This window comes from Canis lupus, chromosome 4 (genome assembly GCF_048164855.1).
Source record: "Canis lupus baileyi chromosome 4, mCanLup2.hap1, whole genome shotgun sequence".
Taxonomy (NCBI): Eukaryota; Metazoa; Chordata; class Mammalia; order Carnivora; family Canidae; genus Canis; species Canis lupus.
The window spans coordinates 45,664,395-45,684,817 of record NC_132841.1 but is presented as its reverse complement, the minus strand read 5'-3'; the positions used below and the strand labels follow the sequence as shown (position 1 = coordinate 45,684,817).

At 35.2% G+C, this 20,423-nt stretch overlaps 1 protein-coding gene across 1 annotated transcript in view; it reads left to right on the top strand.

Annotated features, from left to right (window-relative positions):
• The first annotated feature begins 3,069 nt into the window (after positions 1-3,069).
• Positions 3,070-20,423, top strand: part of TENM2 (teneurin transmembrane protein 2) — a 1,505,907-nt gene continuing 1,488,553 nt past the window's right edge. Inside the window, exon 1 of the mRNA XM_072824231.1 lies at positions 3,070-3,125. The gene's annotated coding sequence lies outside the window, so the exon portion shown is untranslated. The remainder of the gene's footprint in view (positions 3,126-20,423) is intronic.

Below are 20,423 nucleotides of genomic sequence, written 5' to 3'. Positions count from 1 at the left end.
GTCATGGGAAGCTCAGATTTATAGCCAATCAGTCAGAAATGCAGGTAACATCTTGGACTTGGGACTGGTATCTGAAGCTCCAGAAGGGAGTCATGGGGATCTTCAGTTTATAGCAGGTCAGTCAGAAGCGCAGATGGCAACCTGAGCTTGCAATTTACATCTGAAGTGTGGAGTGGGGGTCAGGCCAGCATGGGAAGCAGTCTTTTAGGACTGTGGAATCTCATACTAGCTCTAGGTAGATAGTGTCAGAATTTAGCTAAATTGTGGGATAACCGGCTCATGTAGTGTCCAGAGAATTACTTGGTGGTCTGGGAGAACCTCGCCCATCCCATGTTGGAATTAAGACCAGAACCCTTTATGTTTCAAGATCTCCTATTTCTTCAAGCCTCAGACCTCTGGACCCTCTTTTAAAGTGATCATCTGATTAAGTCTGGTCCACCCAGAATAATATCCCTTCTGATTAACTTAAATTCAGCTGACTTGGGTCAAGAGACTTTAATTACATCTGAAACCTTTCTTTACCTCTTCATATAATGTAACCTAATCAAGGAGTAGCATCTCATATCATATCCACAGTCATTGTCCCTACCAAGAAAAGGGGATTACACAAGAGCATGACTCATTGGGAATCATTTTAGAATTTGCCTACCATATTGCTTTAGTGATATGTGTGCATACATGTGTACAGGCTTATTGTCTAGGTATGTGTATGTCTGTGAAAGTAGTGAGTCCTAATGTCATAACGCAAAATCCATTTGCACTGTGTATCACATTCAAAAATTTTGAAAACACTGGGCCATAGGATAAATTTACAATGCTTCCCGTAATTCCCAAAGTAGGGAAATGCTTACTCCAACCATAAACAATGCTAAGCAGCTTTAGAAATCCATTGTTTTAATGTTCATTCCTGACTATTGCAATGTTTGCATTCATTCATTCATTCAATCATTATTGAACACATTCTGTATGTGAGGTTTTGCATTAAGCAACAAAAAGCATAAATTTCTTGAGATCAGCAGTCATGATGGAAGATCTATGTATATGTAAATAAAAGGCCAATGTAATACGAGATAGGAGGTGGGGGGGAAGGGGACTGTTAAGAGAATTTTGAAAAGACAATAGTGGTAAAGTTCATATTTTGAAGAAGTTTTAATATTATTGTTTCTCTAAAGGGCCATGTTTCTTTTCCAGCTTTCTAAAACTCAAACTCATAGCTCAATAATAGAAGTAAGACAAGTAATTAAAAGGAGAAGAAAGGAAAAGATTAAAGAATTTATAAAGGAGCCTGGATCTGAAATAGGATTCTCACACATTTTAAAGAAATAATATCATTCTACTCAGCAATTAAAGAAATTAAAGTGCGTTTCTAATATAATATATTTTTTATGTTTTATTATTCCCCTCAAGTCACATCTCAGGTATGGAGTGAGCACCCATTCAAATTATTATTGATAAGGCTTGTGAGTGTTTGCATTTGCTGAGCTGGCAGTTGGTTTGACACAAGCTGTGAAAACCCCCAAATCAAGCATAAACCCTGCTCTCATCTGTCTCTGCCACCAAGCAAAAGCCAGTGGCAATGAGGAGATCATACACATTATACTTTGATTGTTATTTGGACATGCAGACTCCCCAAATTGCTCATAAATGAATGTCAATTCCCCTAAACGAAAGCATATTTTGATTAGCTAGTTTTATTGTGACACACCATCCATTGTTAATGAATTGGAATAGCATTGTACTTCAAAGCTTAGGTTGAAATTTTAAAGCCTCTGTTTCATTTTCTAATATATCATCTGTGGAAAGGGCTTCTCTGTTTCTAACATTGAGGTATTGTGTGCTGCGCAAAGAAATGTTTTTCCTTAGTATTTTGAGACTTCCTGTTTCCAAAAAGTACATTCAAGGTTAACAAACAACAACAGTCATTCCTGGGCAGCTAGATGAAGATATGTTCAGTTTAATGATTGTGAACCAACTGTCAGAGGACTGGGTGTCTGCATGTATCATAAAGTACCCTCTATTCCTTTATTGCCTTAAAATTTCTACCAGGGCCATTGTCTTCCATGATCCTTTGCTATTTCTCCCTTAATATGATAGTATTTTTCATGTAAAGATCTCCAAGAACTTAATGAATGTGTCTAATTATTCTTTTATTAGTGTTGTTGATTAGATTTATGGATTTATGGATTCATAATTTGGGTTCATGAAAGATCTGTTCCTATTGAGACACAAAGCCCAAGAGATAAATTAACTTCCCTCACCCGCATCCTCATTCTTCCTTCATGTCCCACCTCTATTAGAAAAAAATAAGCTTAGAATGCAAAACAAAAGAAAGAATTATAGTTCACTAATTGATTGTTTTTCAGCATTCATGTGCAGTGTATAATTATCCAAAATTATGTTAAAATCCATAATTTATGTGAAATGAAAGAGAAAGTGAAGCCCCATCTAGAAGGTAATCTAAATATTATAAACTCTATTAAATCTAACAAAGTACCTAGAATGACAACCTTGAAATACTTGATTCAAACCCTTTATCTCCTGCCCATGAGTTCTGTAAAGATAGCTAAAAATAAATTGTTTACTCATTTTCCTGTAATAGAGATTTCAGTTCTCTATTTGCACAGCTTTCTTAGTGATGTTGCAGCTATTTCCACTTCTGTGTGTATTAATGCAAAAAGAGTTCAAGGGTAGATGTCCTTCAGATAATTCAAAATACATGTTATAGTTGCGAAAGTTCAGTTTCAATTGAATAACCTCCACTTAGCACAGAGTGACATTTAATTTAGATGTTCAGTAGTATAGATTATTGGTCCTGGGGGTTATACCTTGGCCAGTAATGAGTACAAAAGTGACATATGACTGATGTTATTGTTTGCAAATTATTATACTGCTAGTGAAGGTAACTATTAAAGACAATCAAATATAGCTCTGCTGTATAGTGAAATCATTACTTTCTGCAAATATCTTGTGATTTATTCAAAAGCTTTTGCATTATGAAGCACCAAAGAATTTGAGAGACTATCCACCATAATCCAAGGAGGTTGTGACCTCATAGATTAAATGGAATGATGAGTTTCTGTTGTCACAATGACACTACCTTGAGGATGCAGCCTTGGCAGTACAAGGTTAGCTTGATGGGATTAGAGCAATGATTTACATAACATTTGAAATGTTGGTATATGATCTTCTTTGTCAAGCATAATATTGACTTAGCAGAAATTGATTTGCTGTTGAAAACATTAATTTCTGGTGTAGAATAAAATTCTGAAAAACATTTATCTTACTAATAGCTCTTACTCTCCAAATATTTTTTAAGGGCAGCTTCTCTTTAGCTGGACCACAGTTTCATCAATATCTGGGTTCCTACATATTCAGATTCCTTATCATGATAATAATCTCTTACTACTTCCCATTTCCTCTCCCTGAGGTTCACAGAATCTTAGCAAAGATGGTGATTGGCGACTTTAAAAATGATCTCAGGTTGTTGGATATTCTTTTCCAGTGTAACTTGAGTTCTTATCTGAAGTTCAAGACTGAGTAGCTTGACTCATGAAAAGAGTTAAAAAAAAAAAAAAAAAGAAAGAAAGAAAGAAAGAAACGAAATGACTCCAATTCTCCAGTCCACCATTTCACTGGAAGAATTAATGGCATATTTAAATTTTCAGTTTTCCAAAGAAGCTCTTTCATTGTTCCCCATCCTACCACAGTGCTGAGTTTGTATTTAAATGTTTCATTTTGTGCATTTCAAACTGTCAGGCTGAAGAAATACCAATAAGTGTGTTAGGTTTAGATAATCGAAAATTCCCTTTACTCAGCTTCTTAGTCTATATTTATCTGTCTGGCTGTGAAATCTATTCCAAGAGTATTCATCTACCACCCAAATCTATTCACCAAGCATCAAGACTCATCAGTGAGATGGAATAATGCCATTTAATTAGTCTTTGATATACAGCTTAATTAGGTCTTAATAAGGGGTAGTGCATCCTAAAATCAATTATCTTGCTCTTTTTAATAAGAGCAACTAATTAGTAGGAAAATCACCACAGTTCTCTTTTTATCCTGAAGCTTTCCATGGTGCTAGGAAGAAGGTTATGAAGAAGAAAAAAAATACTCCAAAATATTTAGAAGAAATGTCATATTAAACCTAAAAGGATATATTCAAAATAGTTGCAGTAGGTTAGAAATATTTTACAGAAAAACTAATGCCACCAATTCAGCATCCTTGCATATTTTGTGGTTTTTTAGTTCATGCAATAAAGAAAAGTTAAGTACCTTCCTACCTGTATGTCTAGCTCTTTCCTTAGCATTGCTAAGTATCTTAGACGTAGGTCCACTGCAACTATGTCTACAGTGATTAGGGTGGCACATTTTCATTGAATTATCTTGATTAACTGGTGTCTGTTTTAATCTAGCCTAGGAAGTGCCGCCATGAGCTGCTGAAGACAGTTACTACTTGAGTGGCTATGTGTTCTAGGTCTTTGGATTTTTCTGTTTATATTTTGTTTTCTACAATATAGTAGATTATACTTAGTTATGCAAAAGAAGGATTGCCTTTTCATGATACTCATAAATTTACTCAACACATATTTATTCAACTTCTATGAACTAAGTACTACTTAGTAGTCCTTCTTTCAAGCCACTGAAATTTGGATGTGAATAAAACAGACAAGGTCCTTGCTTTCAAAGAGCTCACATTTTAATGGAATGAAATAGGAAGTGAACACAAACACAAATAAGGGAATTTCACAAAATGGTCTGTAAATGCAGTCAGTTATAGTACTGTGGTAGAGAGTAACTGGGGGCAGAAGATAGATGTACTTCAGATGATGGGAAGGTCAAGGAAAGAGTCTCTGTGAGGTATGTTTAAGCTGAGATCAGAAGGAAAAGAAGGAAATGGTCAGGGGTAGGTCTACTAGAAGCAAAAGTAAAGGTCCTGAGTCAGGGAAAAACTTGTATTTGAAGAATATAAAGAATAGCACTGTTCCCAGATATCAATAATGGAGAGGAGGAGGGGTAAAAATGAAGTCGTATAGAAGTTGGATATCAGCTCAGGCTGAGCCTGGTAAACTTCGGCAAAGAATTTGGATGTCATTCTGAGTCGAGTAAGAATGTGTTCATTGCGGGAATAGTGTGATTGACCTAACTTACATATTTTCACAATCAGAATAAATATTAATTATAGAATCTAGGTGGTAAGTATATAGGTTTTTACTGTACAGTTGTTGCTTTAACTTTCTGTATGTTTGAAGTTTTCATAATCAAATGCTGAGAAAAAAATCAATACAGCCATTGAAATGGAAGAATTAGAAGTGTGGGATGATCTAAACATCAGATGAGGTTAGTTTAATTTAGGATTTTAGTGGGAGAAATGGAAAGCAAGACCTATCTCCCCAAATGAGAAGGCATAGTGACTGTATTAAAAATTAAAGTCAGGTTATGTTGGCTCTCTGAAAAAAAAATGTCTAGTGATTATTTTATTGCACTTAGAGTAAGTTCTCTCCATGGCTTAGGGTCACGCAGCAGAAGATAAATCCATTAACAGTCAGAAATGCCTGCCTTGTCAAGTTTGTCAAGAGTTGGGAGAGGACTTCTTGGGGATCAGACTGAGCCAGTGGAGTGTACTCTGAATTATGCTCCATTACTTATGAACTGAAGCAACACTGTACCATCTGTCCAGGTGTATATGACTTGTTTTAATTCAGGCGTATTTATGGATACAATAAGGAACTGGATTGAATACAATCACTTACCTCGGCAGGAGGCTTGCTTCCAGGAAAGTCCTTCAAAGAATCCATTAATACTAGCTGCTTGCTACTAACTATTTCCTGGGAATGCATGCTTCACAGGAGGGACAACAAATGAGGGACTTTTTTGAGGAGCCTAGTAATCAAGCATAAGAAGGTATAGGTTACAGACTTTCTGCTTGGTCCCAACCACAGTTGTGTACAATTGGACTTAATAAAAACTACTCTGTGATGGTAAGGGCACCTGTACCAGGAAAGCAAATACATTAAAAGGTTTTTTGTTTGTTTGCATGGTTTTTTTTTGTTGTTGTTGTTGTTGTTTGTACTAAGAGCTGTAAGCATCCTTTCACTCTTGCTTGCCTCAGCAGTACGCAATCAAAAGATGCACTAATACACCTACAGATTGGGTATATGTCACATTTGAGGAGCCCTTACTGGACCAAGTCCTTCAAGAAATTTAACTTATATTTTTACCTTGAGCACTTTCAGAGAGCGTAATGATTTCTCTCACAGAACTCATTAGGTCTTACCTGGGAGATTTAAGAAAGCAAAAAGCTGAACATATACATGGTCTGCAATAAAGGAAGTGCTGTAGCTTTAGTTGGCTGCTCAGAGTTCTAGACTGTGTCATAGCAATGAGCAGGTGCATTCTTGCTTCAGTCTCCGTCACTTAATACTACATTGCTGTGTCTTTTTGTCTTTCCTTCCCATAGTAGGCAGTGATCACAGCACACCACCAGTACTTAACAAGTCTAACATGCTCTCTGTCTCTTTGTTTTTCCCTTCAGTGTGTTAGTCATGCTTTTTTGAGGAAGAATTGTTTTGAAAAGCCAATCTCCCTCATGAGGCCTAGTAAATTGTTGCCTTCCTTTGATAGCTACTCCTGATTCAAATGTTGATCCTGATAGTTCAGGTCTCAGCTTAACATCCTGTGAGTAGTAGCTGCTGAATGGGAAACGCAGTAGAGCTACTGTGAGACAGACTACATCAGAGGTGCCACGGAAGAGAAGAACAGATGTTTTGGTCTCATTTTAATCCCAATACAATGGGATTTGGGGAGGGAAAGTGAGTAGGATGGAGCCTATTGTTGGAAGAAAAGGGTAAACAGCTCCAAGTCTTTCTAAAGAAAAGATTGGATTGAACATGGCATTTATACATTCAGAAGGAACTAAATGTCTGACCTAATCAAGAGCAAAGGATTTAGGGAGAATTCTTTTTTTTTTTTTTTTTTTAAAGATTTTATTTATTTTTTCATGAGAGACACAGAGAGAGGCAGAGACACAGGCAGAGGGAGAGCAGGCTCCATGCAAGGGGCCCGATGTGTGACTTGATCCTGGGACCAGAGGATCACACCCTGAGCCAGAAGCAGATGCTCAATCACTGAGCCACCCAGGCGTCCCTAGGGAGAATTCTTAATACAGTTTTAAAATTAGAAGATTATCAGACTGAGGTTTACTACTCACAGGTTCAGGTTTATGAGTGTTGTGCCAACACACATATACAAGTGATACTCACATTTAGGACCTATAAAAGATGGACTAAAGGTAGGATGGATGGACTGATAGAGAGGTGAAGGAAGGCTCTCGGAATGAGTGAACACAATTTCTGACCCTAAAATACCATTATTGTACATTTTAGAGATGAAAATCAGAGCCATACTTCATTATTACAGCCATATGCAGGAAACTAAGATTTATGCCAAAGTCTCCAACCTCGTCTCTTCCCAGGCATCTTGGTGAAATGTCACGTTTGCTTTGTCCAGAGTAAGCCATGGAACTGCTAATACTGGAAACCCTAGATAATCAACACACATCAACTGCATAGAGGAACTTGGCTCTAATTGTAAACTCTTAGAGGCCTTCAGTTGACTGAAGCCTTAACAGTTGGCTCTGCGTTACTGCTGCCTCTGCTGCTAAAGTCTCACCCTCAAATGAAACCTCAATAATTGCCTGTTCCACACCAGCTATCACTTTATTACAAGCTTTTATGCTCATTGTTTTTATACTGAATTGGTGTTACATCTCTATGTCTTATCCTAGATAATAGATGGATAGGAGGTACAATTAAATATAAAGAACTGGCTGCAATATTTCAGATTCAGGTTCGTTCATTTTCCTTTGCTTTGTGAGTCTGAGAAAGGAGTTGAGTTCTCTGAGCCTCAGGGATTGTGGTGAGGAATAAAAAGATGCTTATAAAACTCTTAGGATAGGGACACTTGGGTGGGTCAGTGGTTGAGCATCTGCCTTTGGCATCCTGGGGTTCAGGGATCGTGTCCTGCATCAGGCTCCCTGCAAGGAGCCTGCTTCTCCCTCTGCCTATGTCTCTGCCTGTCACTCATGAATAAATAAATAAAACCTTAAAAAAAAAAAAAAAACCTTGGGATAATATTTGGCAATAGTAAGCCCTCAAATGTTTATTATTATTTTAAGGTTTAAAGAATATTTTCCCTCTCTTTTGCATTATTATATTCTATAATTGAGCATGTAATGTTAAGAGCTGAGGTGCTCCAGCCCTTTTTATATTTTCTGTAGAAAATATTTTTTCTTCTTTCTGTTATTTTTTTTTATAAATTGTGTTCTTTTGATATATATTTTTTCATATCCGTATATAAACCTTGAAAGTTAATACATCGTAGTACTTTCACTAAAACCTCTTCTTCCCACCTCCATACCAGGTTGTTACAACTAAACCTATTATTATCATTATTACGTCTCCCTACAAATTAGTGAATTGATGCACCATGATAGCATTTAAGTCCAGCAAATGTTGCCAAATGACCAATAACAAAATTGTCTGAGGTACCTGTTTTGGCCTCTGTGAATTCTCAAATAACATAATTTGAAGCAAGAGTAAAATAGATATTGATTACAGTGGTAATAAGAAGCACAACAATGCCTCTGCCACTGTTTTAAGTCCTGTGCAGAGATCAATGAAGATTGGAAGCCAAAAGGAAGCCTTTTTCTCTATATGTTTCACTTCTATATAGTTCGTATAACCATTTATAGCTTCTTTTGCTATTCTCTTTAATTGATTCCTTATTCAGCAAATAGAAGCAAGATACAATTAACCTTGTGAATAGTTCTTTAGGGGGGTACATATTCAGATTTGATTGGGTCTCAGTTGGGTCACTCTCATTGACCTGAAGGTCAAAAAAAGAACATGCTTGCTGCTTTTGGGTAAGTAATATTGAATTAAATCTCTTTAGAGACTAGTTTTAAGCCTGGAAAAGTCTTCTGGCTTAAACAGTGAGAGATAATTGGAGTGTCTTGTGGCATCAAGTGTTTGAGTGCAAATTAATATTTCGGTGTGATTGCTTGCTATATGTTTTTAAAGGACTCCCAGTGAAAGTGAGTTTAGTTTACATACAAGCCTCACAGTTATCTATTGAGAACAGTTGCAAGTAGCCATTACAGCACTAATTACTGGACAACCATTCTTTTAGGATATGAAGGTCAGGTCATGTTTTCCTGACACGTTAAACAAATATCTACATGAGTCAGGGTGTTTCAAAAGTTAAATACCTTCTGAAGAGATATATTTAATTGAAATTCCGTAGAGCAATATTTCTATTTTTCTCTTGTTTTGTGATAAAGATGTCCCCCTCTCTTGCTAATGTATGAGTTGTGAAATTTGGGGTTTGGAGAGTAAATAAATTAAGGGCAAGAGGGATCTTTTTGAAATCTTGGCATACAAATGTCTGTGAAACTACTCCAAATTGAAATACTCTTATGAAGTTTTTAGCTCCATAGAAACACCTGCATCATCTTCCCTACACTCTGATTCTCCTAACTTGATGAATGGTTTCAATTTATTAAAAAAAAAAAAAATAGTTGCTCTGTTCATTTTCTGACCCCAGCACATATTCTAACTTTAAAATATTCCTGTTCTTCAAGGTAACACTCTAGAAACGCAACACTCAGATATTACCATATCTAATTTGATTTATTTTCTTAAATACCATAACCTTGAGGCTTAATTTTTACATCATTTTAAAGGTGGGATATTTGGTCCTCAGGTGTCTTTTATCCATTAAATACTGTGTGCTTAGGACCTATGATCTTATTGAGGGACTTAAAAAAATGCTTGAGACATGAAAAAATATATACATATATCTTAAATCTGGAGAAGAAAAAAACTGATTTTGAGATCAATGCATGCTTAATTCAGCGTGCATAACATAGCATATCAATTCCATTAGTTATTAAGTTTAATATCACCAAAATTTCCTGACATTAAAAAAAAATTTACAGGTTAGATAGCCTTGTTTTATAAGAATTCCTGGTGTGCACGATTACTGTTGAAGTATCGCTGCCAGTCATAAATTAGGTCAGTGACATATAACCAAATAATTTCCAAAACAAAGTTGAAAACAATAACTGTTCATCCCGTGAAAATCATTTTCATGTCAGGCACACATGCTTGTTAATATTTTCAATATGGTTTTGGAAAAGTGCCTCAAAAAAGAAAAGCAACTTGAAGATCTAAGGAATGATAAAAGTGGCCCTCTTGGCCCTCAGCAAATGAAAATATTTTCTACTTACCTCTTATCATAAAATGTATATATTTGGAACTGAAAGCAGGATCTTGAAGAGATATTTGCACACTTCTGTTCATAGCGGTAATAATCAATACAGGCAAGAGGTGGAAGCAATCTAAAGGTCTACTAATGGGTAAATGGTTAAACAGAATGTAGCATATATGGAATGGAATATTATTCAGCCTTAAAAAAAGAAAAAAAGAAATCCTGTTGTATGTTATAACATGGTTGAATCTTGAGGATATTTTGCTAAGTGAAATAAGCCAGTACAAAGGGACAGATATATAATTCCATGCATATAAGTTATTGAAAGTAGTCTGTAGAGATAGAAAGTAAAATGATGGTTCCTAGAAACTGGGATATGGTGAGTTATTATTTAATTGGTATAGATCTTCAGGATTGCAAGAAGTTAGAGATATCTGTTGCACAAAAATGTGAGTATATTTAATGCTACTGAACCACATACTTAAAAATGGTTATGATAGTAAATTTTATGTGCATTTTTTACAATTTTTGTTATAACAAAATTTGTAGTGCTGTAGGTTCATACCTACAATGTTTTTGACATCTATTCATATCCTTCGCCCATTTTTTTAAACTGGATTATTTGTTTTTTGGTGCTGAGTTTGATTAAGTTCCTTATATATTTTGGATGCTAACCCTTTCTCAGATATGGCATTTGCAAGTATCTTCTCCCATTCTATAGGCTGCTTTTTAGTTTTGTTGACTGTTTCCTTCACTGTGCAGAAGCTTTTTATCTTGGTGAAGTCCTAGTAGTTCATTTTTGTTTTTGTTGCCCTTGTATAGTAACCTGTATAGTAAGAATTTGCTAAGGCCAATCTCAGAGGTTGATACCTGTGTTCTCTTCTAGCACGTTGATGGTTTCCTGTCTCACATTTAGGTCTTGCATCCATTTTGAATGTTTTTGTATGGTGTAAGAAAATGGTCAAGTTTCTTCTGCATGTGGCTGTACAATTTTCCCAACACCATTTGTTGAAGAATATCAACAAAAACCATTGAATATTATTTCCTGCTTCGTTGAAAATTGGTTGGCCATAGAGTTGTGGGTTCATTTCTGGGTTCTCTATTCTGTTCATTGATTTATGTGTCCGTTTTTGTGCCAGTACCACACTGTCTTGATGACTATAGCTTTGTAATAAAGCTTGAAGTCCAGAATCATGATGCCTCCAGCTTTGCTTTATTTCCCCAAGATTGCTTTGGCTATTCAGGGTCTTTTGTTTTTAGGTATTAGAAGCTTTTGAGCCCCTTATTCCTAGGATTGTGCTATATATAGAAGTACATTGATAAATACAAATTTTTGTTTTGTATTCATGTCACTTTTCTCAATATAGTGGGAAGAAAATATTTACATACACACGCATATATACACATATATCTACATATATATGATATTTCTCAAACTCGAGTAATTTAAAACCCACTTAAATTAAAAATAAAAGTAACAAAAAGGTAAGACATAAATTATTTTTGTGTAAGTTTAATGAGATATGTGCATAAGTGAAACCTGATTGAACAGATAGTATCTAACTTTTGGACAATTATAAAGCAAACAAAAATTAGATATGACTATTCTGTTACTTTTGTTTCCTTTAAATATGTGAACCCTTCTTTGTATAACAGTATAGAGATGTTTGTTAGGCCTAACTTAGAAGTCATTTTTACATTGTTTATCCCATATTATTTTATTAAGCAAAAATGACAATAAATAAAGTGTGATATGTCCAACATGATTAAAAAGGTAAATGCAGGGAGCCTGGGTGGCTCAGCGGTTTAGCGCTGCCTTCAGAGGGCGTGATCCTGGAGACCCAGGATCGAGTCCCATGTCGCGCTCCCTGCATGGAGCCTGCTTCTCCCTCTTCCTGTGTCTCTGCCTCTCTCTCTCTCTCTGTGTCTCTCATGAGTAAATAAATAAAATCTTAAAAAAAAAAAAAAAAGTGAATGCAAATTTCAGCATTTAAATAGTACCATAGGGGATCCCTGGTGGCTCAGCGGTTTCGTGCCTGCCTTTGGCCCAGGGCGCGATCCTGGAGTCCCGGGATCAAGTCCCGCGTTGGGCTCCCGGCATGGAGCCTGGAGCCTGCTTCTCCCTCCTCCTGTCTCTCTCTCTCTCTCTCTCTCTATATATATATATATATATATACACACACACACACATATATGTAATGAATAAATAAATAAATCTTTAAAAAAATAAAAAATAAATAGTACCATAGTATTAGTTACAAATGCTCAATTAGATGATATAAAAATGCTTATATATATATATATATATATACTTTTAATTATTGATGAAGTAAAAACAACGTAAAACATTTTCAAAAATAATTTAAAGACACCATCTGATAATACAAGAGGAACCCCAGTTTTGGAAAATCTAAGTTATAATACAAAGTGAGAAGAGATCTTAAAGAGATATGTATAAAATGATATTGGAATATGAGAAGATAATTTATTTTGCTAAAGGGCATCAAGGAAGGCTTCAGAGAGAAAGTGTCAATTAACATTTAAATTGGGCTTTGTTAGAGTATGAAATGCCAGTAGGATAAATGTGTGTGTGTGCATGTGTGTGTTGCCAGAGAAGAAAATTCCAACAGTAGGAGTCACTTTAGCAAAGGCCAAAGCGTAAGACAAAAGTGTGGTACATCTGGGGGAGCAGCATGTAGTTTTTTTGGGAGTGTAGCTGAAGATAGAAAGGTACAGAGGGCCAATTTATAAAGAACTTTGATGCCATACTTAAGAATTTTGAACTTTATTTAATAGCAATGTGGCACTATCAGAGACTATTAAATTACAAAGAAAAGGTTGATCATATTTGTGCTTTAGAAATACACAGATTAAGAATTACATAAGGAGAGGTTGTAAGCAAAGAAAATAACTGCCATCAGGAGTTAAAAATAAACCTAAAAATTTTGTCAAGACTGAAGATAAACCAATGTAAAGGCAATTATTTTGTTTAAATGTTAAGGAAACAATGATTTTTTTTTCTTAATGATGGACCAAAATTGCAAAAGAAATTTGTATATTACTGTTATCTAGTTTTTGAAATACAGTAAATACTGCCACAAAAACTTTTAAAATAAATAACTGGAGTTTCCATCTGAAAGGACCTAAAGGAGATCTTATATTTGTAAATATTTTTCAAGTGAGAGCAGGTCACTGAATTACAGATGTGGGAGAGATGAGGAACCCAACATTTTAAGACTACCAGTGCTGTGTTTTTCCCAATGAGTATGATTCATACTTCCTTCAAGAATAGAAGTGAGATCTATCTTTTTGTGATAAGCCAAGTTGAGGTAAGAGCAGGCATGAGAATTTAGGTACGGGCCATAATAGATTGATTTTGGTAGCAACTTGAATTGGAAAGAGAACAGATGAAAGAAAGGTTCTCATTCATTCTTTGGTGTTATAAGACATCACTTAGAAGTTCAAGTTGAGGCAGTCATTAAAAACATGGCATGCCTATTCCCTATTGATACTCCTTCCTAGTTACTGAAGCTATAACCCTGATAGTCCTCTAAAATCATCTCTTTCCCAGATTTCCTTGCCAAATTTCTTTGCTTCTGTATTTATAGAATCCATCCACCCTGCTCTGTAGTAACTACAAGTTACTTCCTCCATTTAATTTCTTACTATCTCCAGCCTCTATTCTTGCAGTATTCTTGTCTCTGGTTTTGCCTTATTCTCACTACATCCTTGACAAATCTACCATAATAATATTTTTTAAAGATTATTTATTTATTGGGATGCCTGGGTAGCTTAGTAGTTTAGCGCCTGCCTTCGGCCCAGGGTGTGATCCTGGAGTCCCGGGATCAAGTCCCACATCAGGCTCCCTGCATGGAGCCTGCTTCTCCCTCTGCCTATGTCTCTGCCTCCCTCTCTCTCTGTATCTCTCATGAATAAATAAATGATCCCAGGACACCAGGATCACACCCTGGGCTGAAGGCAGGCGCTAAACCGCTGAACTACCCAGGTGTCCCCATAATAATATTTTGAACTAAAATATAATCAGTCCCTAATGTTTTGAGACAATATGATTTCAGTATCATGAAGTATTATAATGGGTTTAATATCAAGCATAACACTTACAGGCTGAGGATCATGAGACAATATTATTTAGCTTTCATGTCAGTTCGTCTCACAGTAAAGCTGTGAGAATTAAATAACATGTAGAACAATACATGGTACGTAGTGAATGCTCAGCAGTATTACTATGATCTTTGTTGTATCCTCCCACACACGCACACACATTCCTTATCTCCATCACAGGAAAATCCAACGTGGTTAATCAAGGCCTTTTATAATCTAGTCACTGCTTATCTCTCGGGTCTTATCTTTCTTCTATGATATTAGGAATGTGGGCTTCAGACACATAGAGGGACCCATGTTTCATGTTTCCCTGAATGAACCATGGTTACTCATCCCATTAGGCCCTTACACATTCTGTTCTTTTTGAGTTAAATATCTTTTTTCCTTGTCAAAATAATTTGATTTCTAATTTCCTTCCTTGTTCATATTTATGCTTCTGGAGAGCAGTTCCCCAGCCCTATCAGAACACGATAGCCCTAATGCTATACTGCAACACCTCTCTATCATGTATGTCTATCATGACAGTTATTACACTGTTTGGTCACTTATCTATCTCATCAGCCAAGCTAAACTTTCTGAGGCCAGGGTTTTAGGTCTTACACATATCTGAAATCTCAGGATGTAGGCCAAATGTATCTTGAATGAAAGTGGCATGAATTATGTTAATAGCCTTCTACAATTTCAGGAGATCCTTAGAAATCTCTCTGTGGAGAATAAACCCATTTCAATGATAGATTATTACTTTTTTTTTTTTAATTTTTATTTATTTATGATAGTCACACACAGAGAGAGAGAGAGAGAGAGAGAGAGGCGCAGAGACATAGGCAGAGGGAGAAGCAGGCTCCATGCACCAGGAGCCCGATATGGGATTCGATCCCGGGTCTCCAGGATCGCACCCTGGGCCAAAGGCAGGCGCTAAACCACTGCGCCACCCAGGGATCCCGATAGATTATTACTTATTTATACAGATCAGAACTGTATATTTGGAAAATATGTATGAACTATTTAAAATTAATCCTATTATTTTAAAATGTTACAATTTAAGACTTGAAATTGTTCCCTGAAACTGTTGGTAGTTTGTATAGTTAAATGTAATGGATGGACAAAGTATATAGTTTTCAAATGAGAAAAAATAAACATACATTTTTAAAAAGTGGCCACAAAATATCTGCAAGGAAAATTTTTCTCAGAAGACTCTTGGAAGCCAGTTAGAGAAACTAAAATGTCTGGTAACCGGAACAATTGAAATTAAGTAAACTAATTCCATGGTTTTCCTTTTTCAAAATGGTCTATCATTGCTTTGGTTTAGTTTGCTAAATATTTTTGTTTGTTTGTTTGTTTTCAAAAGATTGTATTTATATTAGGAAAAACAGTTGGACTTGTAATTAGATTGTGGAAAGGAAATTATTATAATGATTCATCTTCTCTTATCCAGTATATTAGATTTGTTTTCCATTTTTCTTTTGTTCTTCTTGGGTTATCAATCTTTTCCCTAGCTTTCTATTTTTTTTTAAACTACAATGTTCAGTGAAATCCCCCAAATAGTCTATACTCTGAGGAATTTATATTCTTCTAAAAGAAAAGGTTCTAAGTTAAAATTGGGACACTGGCAGTGCTTCATAGTCCCAAACTAATTCCCAAAGTAATTCTGAAGTCATTTTTGACCCCCTACAGAGGATATGGCATGAAATGAATTGAGACTTTTCTCTAAGGAGAGAATTTAGCATGGAACCTTATACATTTATTATCCTAGCAATCTGCAGTTCTCTTTTTGTCATTCTTTTTGTGTATGCTTCTGTCTTTGTTTTGTATGTGTGTGTGTACACACACATATATGTATATGTACATGTATATGAGAAAGATATGAAAGATATTTAATATTTTACCCATCTTCTCTATAATGTGCTCCAGTGAAGATAAGTCTATCTGTCCCTGAAAGACTAGATAGGTGACTCAAGCTCAATCAGGTACAACATCAAAATCCACTGACTCTAGATTTTTTTTAACCATTTTATTTAGTAAGAATAACTTTAGTCTGGAGAAGATGCAGTTAACTTGTCACCACAGGACAAGAGCTTGACTGAAAAGATAAGTTCATTTAAGGAGAACTGAGACAGAGACAGAAACAAGGTTATCTTTGAGCTTTTATATCACTTCATCCAGTAGTAGTCACAGCCCCTTGAATTTTCAATTATATGAGCCAATAGATGTTGGGTTTTCGGTTGTTTTTGGAAAAAGGAATCTATACTGATAGATGAGTATTAGTTTCTCAGGTTCCAAAGTCTTGCAACATGTAAGAGGCCCTCAAAAAAGATTTAAAACAAACCTAGATTCTCAGTCCCCAATCAGAGACTTTGGTTCATTTAGAAGAGAGAGAGAGAGGGAAGGAAAAAAATGCTGGATTCTACATTTTTAAGAAGCATCTTCAATTTTTTCTAATGTGGATAGTCTGCACACTACAAATTGGAAAAACTAATGTAATGATTGCCTATTTTCTTTTTCAGAATTGTCCAAAGACTCTGCTAAGGGACTGTTTTAGACTAAGACTAAAACCAAAATGAAAAGACCTTGAATTTATATCCCTTAATCAATTACCTTTTGAATTTCTACCCTTTAGTTTGAGTTAACATCATCCCATGTGGACTTTATCCCAAGTGTCTTGGGATAAATTTTTACAATGTCAGCAGCTCTACTATAGATTCTGAAAAACTGACTGTACTTATACTTTAGTATAACTTAAGACTTAAGGGTAATTATTATTATTTATAAACTTAAAGAGCAATTTATTGATTTACCATCAGAGTTAATATTTATGTGAGCCCCAATATTCCAGTCATCTGACTGGCCAATTCTTTGGTCAGCTACCAAAGCCAAAGAAAATTTTACTGTCTAGGCTAATTCTCTAGACCAGGCTCAGATAACAGAGTTTAAAAATCTGCTTGCTTTTTTTAATTCAGGAAAAAGGGAAAGAAAAAAAGGAAGGAAGGCAGTAAGAAAAAATAAACTGAGAAAGAATGAAGGAAACTATTGAGAATTAATTATTGAATCTACTAAGAATAATAGAAACTATTCCCCTAGCAATTCCATTCCACTAATTTCATTTAATTTACTGATTTGGTCAGTGAAAGTCTGTGGAGTGCTAGCTATGTTCCAAGCATTGCATTAGGAATAAGAAGATGCAGATACATGGTACTGCTTTCAAATAGCTCCTAGCTAATAGAGAAATCCAAATATATTCAATGAATATTTATATTCCATGTTGTGCTAGACATGGTGGTGTTACAAAATGGAACTTTACATTTGTAGTAGAAATGCACTTCTTAACACTAGAGCTGTATTAAATAAGTGATTCAAATGGTTAACTGAGCATACCTCAGAGAATTATCTTACATAATAGGATTGGCCTGGAGAAAGTATAATTTCAAAAGATAAAAACACAGAAAGCAATTTCTCTATATTGGTTAATTGAAGGAGGGCACCCTAAAACACACTTAGAAGAACCCACGGACCTATTTGTATGTCTTACCAAAGTTGTATGAGCTCTAATAGCAGCTCTGTATAAGAGTCACTGAAACTTTCCAAACCACAGTCTCCTAATTTTGAAAGAATGGTAAAGTTTGTTGTTTATATAAGGCATTTGAAATGTTCCTATTCCTCCTTGTAGATCTGTATTTTCATTTGGTTTTGTTTTACTTCTGCCTAAGGACTTCTTTCATATTTCTTGTAGCATGGGTCTGCTGCTAATGAATTATTTCAGTAGTAATTGCATAAGTCTTCACTCACTTTTGTGAGGTATATTTGCTGGGTATGTATAAGCTTCCAGGTTGACATTTGCTTTTTACTATTTTAAAGATTTTGTTCCACTGCCTTCTCACTTATGTTGTTTCTGAGAAAAAATCTTCTGTCCTCTTTATCTTTGTTGTTTTGTACATAATGTCTTTTATCTCTGATGGTTTTAAGAGTTTCTCTTTATTACTGGATGCTGGAAGTGTTATTATGACTTGCCTTGATGTAATTTGCTTCATATTACTTGTATGTGGAATTTTCTTGAGCCTCTTGGATCTATGGGCTCATAGTTTTCATCAAATATGGAAATTTCTACAATATTTTCTGCCCTTTCTTCTTTTTTTTTTTTTTTTTTTGCCCTTTCTTCTTTTAGGGACTCCAATTGCTTATATATTAATTCACTTAAAATTATCTTACAGTTCATAGATTTTTGGTTCATTTAAAATTTTTTAAAAATCTGTATAGTTTTTTGTAACTTCCTGCTCTGTTTTTAAGTTCACTGATTATTTCTTCCCAATATCCAATGTGCTATCAAGTACCATCCAGTGTATTTGTGATCTCAGAAACTATTGTTTTCAAAAAAAAGAAAAAAAGAAAGAAAGAAACTATTGTTTTCAACCCTAGAATTTTGATGTAGGTTGACTTTATATCTTTCACATCTCTACTTTTTTGATAATTATGTATATGTATATGTATATGTATAATATGTATAATTATTTTAATGTCCTTCTCTGCTAATTCTAACATCTAACATCTGTGTCAGTTCTGTATCAGTTTTAATTGACTGATTTTTATATTCACTATTAGTCAAATTTTATACTTCTTTTCATGTTTGTTACTTTTTATTGGATCTCAAATGTATTTTGCTATGTTGAGTGATGGATATTTTTGTATTTCTATAAATATTCTTAAGGTTTGTTCTGAGATGTAGCTCTGTTACCCAGGAACAGTTTGATCCTTTTAGGTCTTGTTTTTAAGATTTGTTAAGCAGATTAACATGGCTATAGATTTGTTAGCCTAAGGCTAATTATACTCCACTACAGAGGCAAATTCTTCTGAGTATTCTACGCAATTTCTTGTGAATCTTGAGCTTTTTCCAGTTTGCCTATTGGGAACAGGCACTTTTCTGTTTCTGTCTGAGCACTGGGTACTGTTTCCTCTAAACCTTTTGGTCAGTGCTTTTCTTGGCCACAGCTAGTTTTCTTGCCCACCAATCATCGCTGCCAAATATTTGAGGGGTACCTGCTACAGATTCATGATTTTTTTTTCTCTCTGGGAAGCTTCTTCTCTGCAATATTCTAACTTGCAAACTCTTGTCTTCCTTAGCCTCCTTGTACTCTCAGAACAATCTTCTTAACTTACAGGTTCTGCTTTAGTTGGTTTCCTTCTCTCTGTGCCAGTATAGTCTCTTTTTCAATGTAGTAAACTGGGGCAATTGTCAGTCTCACCTTGCTTTCAGGAAGCTTTACCGTTCATTACCTGGTATCCAGTGTCTTGAAAATCATTGTTTCATTTCTTTTATTTCCCTTTTTTCTTTTCTTCTTCTTCTTCTTCTTCTTCTTCTTCTTCTTCTTCTTCTTCTTTCTTCACGTTTCTAGATGAGAGTAATTCTGGTCTCCATTTTTCCATCTTGGCTAGAAACAAAATTCTCTGAGGGTAATTTTTAAATACCAAAACATGTTTACTCTCAGGGCATAATAGGGTCCATTTTCATGTTTCATATTCCTAGGAGGGCAGGGAGTGAGTATTGCCCTATTCAATCCCTGGAAAAGTGCCCTTACAGAGAGAGATCTCATTATTTGGGTAGACTCTAGAGAAGATTGCAATAGCCCAGCATTCGGTGACTTGTGTGAGCTTGCTTCTTACAAAGAATGGCACACATTTTGGGAATCTTAGGCAAGGCTTTAGTGTTGTTTTGCACTATACCCTGTTGATTGCTGTAATGGTCTGAATTGTCTTCTAACTTCTCACGTGATTCATTCAAGATACATAGAAGGAGAGTTTATTTTGGTTTCACATTACTCTACTAGGTATTGGCAGAACACTGAAAGAAGAAGGAAAATCATTTCTTGATTTTCAGAAGGTGAAAGTCTGGTGGATCATAGAATTTATCTTATTAAATAAGAGAAAATTGAGAAACAGTTTAAATTAAAATCAGCCAGAAACTTCATTTTAAAAATGTAATGGAAAACTTTATTTTTATTAATGTCTTAAATTGAATTACACTAACTGAAACTCATAGGACTTGG